The 4,437-nt window shown below is 38.8% G+C and overlaps 1 long non-coding RNA gene across 1 annotated transcript; it reads left to right on the top strand.

Annotated features, from left to right (window-relative positions):
* The first annotated feature begins 581 nt into the window (after positions 1–581).
* On the top strand, positions 582–4,068 carry LOC107695016 (uncharacterized). The gene is made up of 3 exons (XR_001634949.1): positions 582–595; positions 2,768–2,773; positions 4,009–4,068. It is a non-coding gene; the product is annotated as an uncharacterized LOC107695016 (long non-coding RNA).
* The last annotated feature ends 369 nt before the right edge of the window (positions 4,069–4,437 follow it).

The following is a 4,437-nucleotide window of genomic DNA, read 5'->3' as shown; positions in this document are numbered from 1 at the left end:
AGTGTCTGGTTTACTTCGCGAATGCTAAAGTTTGCAAATAACACAGACACTGACCCTGCTGATACTGTTAAATTGTTGATTGCAATAAGCAAAAGTTTTTATTGTATCGGACATACAGTCTGGTTTTCATTGCTGCTGACGGTAAAAAAAAATAAATAAAAATAATCAACATTTACCATTTAAACACATAATTGTCAAGGAGATTTTTAGTGGATACTGTATATAATGTTAATTCTCCAAATATGTTTTGAATTTCATTACTTTAAACACCATATTTATTGTTTTACCATTTAACACCTACTAAAGCTGGCAATATAACAAAGAGTGAAAAATTTAAGGGGGTCTGAATACTTTCCGTACCCACTGTATGTTTGTGCTATAATAAATAAATGCTGTGATATTCTGAAAATGAAAATATGGCCATCAAAAGAGATGTTAGTGTTCATGGCTGACAGTCTAATGGTGTGTTTATATTTGTAGTTTGGTTCTTTTGGTCTGGACCATAAAAGTAAATGAAACATTTAGTTGTGGTTCGCTTAGCATTCACAACACCGAACATGGAGACACAAACCTTTTTTTTGAGTGGAAAAGCGCAGTCCACTTGTTTGGTGCGCAGCAAGGTTCAAAGGCAGCGTTTAATTATTTTAATTATTTAAATGAACCGCACTGAGCAATCGCACCAGAGTTAATTTTAATCCAACCAAACCTCAACCAAAGTGTAAACACGCCTTTAGGTGCCATTTACATAGAACACATTTTTGCATTTAAAAACAGAAGATGCAGGGCAATGGAATAAAAAAAGTCTAGAAATAATTTTTTTAAAAGTTATTTTAATTTAGAGCCGTGTTTTTAGACCACCACATAATGCGTGAGACACTGCAAAAAATGTTAACATAGAAAAACAATAGAAAAGCGTGTGTGCAAATGGCCCCTCAATCACCATCTTAGAAGATGCAATGAAACTGAATGGAGACTGAGGCTGTCAGTCCTCTATTCTTCTTGACATCTCCTTTTCTGTTCTACAGAAGAAAATGTCATACAGGTTTAAGACAACATGAGGGTGAGTAAATGATGACCTGAACTTTCATTTTTGGGTGAACTATCCCTTGAAGTGTTGCACAGGTATCCAAATACTTTTAGCATAATAAAAATGAAAGCATAAATACAACAAAACCAAATATACTGTATATGACATATTGTCACAAAAAAAAAAAAAAAGAGTGTTAAGTGTTGCCCATGACTGTAGTTTATAACTTTACTTTCAATTCTTTCCCATTATCAGTTTTACCTGTAGTCTGAGTGTGGCATACATTTCATCATCTATAATTGACTTTTTATTATTTGATTTTAAACCCTGTTTGCTTATTCTGAATTGGTGGGCTGTAAGAAACCAGCTGTTAGTCTGCAAATCAGAGTATGTTATCAAAAGCTTACTAAGATGACGGAGGGCAGGCCCATTAAACTAGAGCTGAATGATATGCATTAATATTTATCATTTTCTGAGCTCTTGCAGAGAGGCATTAGTCCAGCAGTCATGAAATTCATCACGACAACATTTCCCATGCCACGACTTCATTCGTACCATTCTATGAGAGGGAGAAAACAGGAAATGTCTTGATCGATTCCCACCTAAATCACATGTGCTTGAGGGCAGCTTAATTATACCTAAATGGAGCCCCATTTAGTCTGATCACTAGCAGATTTAACCTGTGGGTCTTATATTTGCCTGGAGTGATGCCAACCTCTGTCACGAGCTGATCTAGCTGAGGCACCTGTAATTCACCGGGTAATGTTGGCACCTAATGCATTTTTAGGTCTTGCAGGAGGCTGAAAGGCTTCTGCCATGATGATAGCAACATGTTTGTGAGCTGATGTAGGCTTTAGGGAAAAAAGACTTAAGTTATTGCTTTATGTCAGTGGAATAATTCATAGAAAAATCGCAGTACGTTGACATCTGCCTGCCCTTGTGATTGGGCATCTCAGTGGCGATGAGCAGCACTACCTGCCTTCAAAGATCACAATAACAGTCTGAGATTGATATTCGAGGTGTGGTACTCCTGACTGACAAAAATTGCATGTCTAAAAAAATAAAAATAAAAAAATGCTACCTATTAAAATTCAGTTTCAGTCCTGGCCTATATTTGGCTCATATACATTTATATCGTTTGGGGGAAAAGGCGTGTATGTGCGGGGACTTTAGATGTTATCTTATAAGTAACTGTACGGCATGCAGGCAGCACATCGTCTGTTCTACAGAGCTGTGATATCAGCACGTAAGTGTCAAAGACAGGCAATCTAGATAATAAATTCTTCCCAGTAATCAGCCATTTGTTTTCGAGGCCTGATAAAGTTTCCAGTGGTAAGGAGGTTTTAATACAAATCAAAAGATAAAAAGCCACTTTTATTTAGAGGGCCACTTTACTCCAAAGTGAGAAAGAAATGGTTGTGCCAAGTTTGTGCTGGGGAAAAAGTTCCCTGATTCAAGTGTACTGATATTTGTTAAGGCATAGTGCTGTTGATGTCTTGTTTCATATAAAAGCTTCTTACTTGAGTGTACAAGTAACTCATTACAGCCTGCAGAAGTCCTGTAAGTTGTTGGTTAAGTAAATGATTTAGTACAACAATGCACCGCAAGCTGCTCCTATAGCTGTTGTTGCGGATTTAAAATGCGCAGTTTCATTATGTGCCCGCCGTTTTCACATGGTGAAAGAGCTTGTGTCTCACTTAAATTATCATATTGGCGAGGGCAGGTCTGTGTCATGTCCAGTAAGTGGTTGTAAACACGTGTTTACAAAAAAGTCGTCATTTACTTCTCACATGTGTAGAAAGCATAAAGCATGCTCCCCAGATGGTATCGATAACATGTACAGGGAAACTCGCCCTCAGCCCCCAGATGTCATTGCTAGTACAGATGATTCAGAAAACACACATGAAGCCATGCCAACAGCTAGTGCGCCATACTAACAGTTGTCTGAATTTTTGGTTGATTGTAATCCATTACATACCTTTCTATCAAAGTTATCTGACATAATCAAGATGAATTTGTTCTGATACAGTTTAACTCTGAGTTCTCGTCATATTTTATTACCATTTTCTAAACTATAGCGAATAAACTGTGATAATGTGAGAAATGTTGAAAGTGTCTGAATAAATTTTGGTTTGACTATCTATTTGATAAATGAAGTTAACCAACTAACATTATACATACCCTTCTGGTTTCTGTACCCAATATTAAAAAAATGTACAAATGCAATACAAATATCGATATCGGTACTCGGTATCGGCAAGTACCAAAAATAAAAGTATCGGTATCGGGCGTGTACTGGAAAAAGTGGTATCGGTGCATCCCTAGTTTTTTTCATCATGTAATTTGTTTTGAGATGTGTGTGGGTAGCATGGGCGTAGCTTGACATTTGGGCTGGGGGTGAAAGACCGTGATACTTGGTATTCAGGTTTCAGACAAGACGACAGACTGAATTTTGGCCAACCCTGGTATTGGTAGCGTGTAATGTGTTGTTTCGGGTAATTTGGGCATGTGTGTAGGGTTATACAGGGTGTCTGGTGTTCTGGGGTTATGTGTAAGGTGTCTGGGATCACCTGTAGGGTTTCCGGGGTCACATTTAGGGTCTCTGGATCATGTGTAGGGTTTCTGGGGTCATGTTGAGTGTATGGCATCTGGGAACACGTGTATGGTGTTTGGGATCATGTTTAGAGTGTCTAGGATCATGTGTAGCATGCAAGTTTTCTGGGGTCATGTGTGCGGTGTCTGGGGTCATGTTGACTGTATGCTTTCTGGGGCATGTTGATTGTAGGATGTGAGTGATCATGTGTAGGGTCTGGGATAATGCATAGTGGGGTCATGTTGAGTGTATGGTGTCTGGGATAATGTGAAGGGTGTTTGGGGTCATGTTGACTGTATGCTTTCTGGGGTCATGTGTAGGGTGTTTGGGGTCATGTCGAGTGAAGGGTGTCTGGGATCACGTGTAGGTTCTATGCGGTAATGTTAAGCAGTACCACCGCTCCCTATATGCAGAGTACGCAGTTTGCGTAGGGCACCAACTCCCAGGGGGGGCACCATCCCAGTTGCTCCAAAAAAAAAAACAAAACAAAAAAAACTTTCATTCTATATTAATATTAACGTATGCATATACATAAATACAAATATAAACATGTATATACATAATTAGGTTATAAAAATGCATTTTACAGTGAAGGCAGTAGGCTATAAGCACACGTGACGCGCCATTCCCGCATCCACGCCCGCCCTCACCTCATGTTTGCTGCTGACTGCAAATGATCATAATGGACAACTATGCCCGGAAAAAAGACATCTGCAGTCCGGCGCAGAGAAAAGAAAATGTAAAAAAGCCTAAGATGAAGCCCATGTATCCCTTTCAGGTAGTTATGTTCCCTGATCATAAGCCTAAAACAGATATT

The sequence above is a fragment of the Sinocyclocheilus anshuiensis genome, unplaced genomic scaffold (genome assembly GCF_001515605.1).
Source record: "Sinocyclocheilus anshuiensis isolate Anshui unplaced genomic scaffold, SAMN03320099.WGS_v1.1 scaffold14, whole genome shotgun sequence".
Lineage (NCBI taxonomy): Eukaryota > Metazoa > Chordata > Actinopteri > Cypriniformes > Cyprinidae > Sinocyclocheilus > Sinocyclocheilus anshuiensis.
The sequence above is the reverse complement of the archived record's forward strand: the minus strand, read 5'-3'. Positions and strand labels throughout refer to the sequence as shown.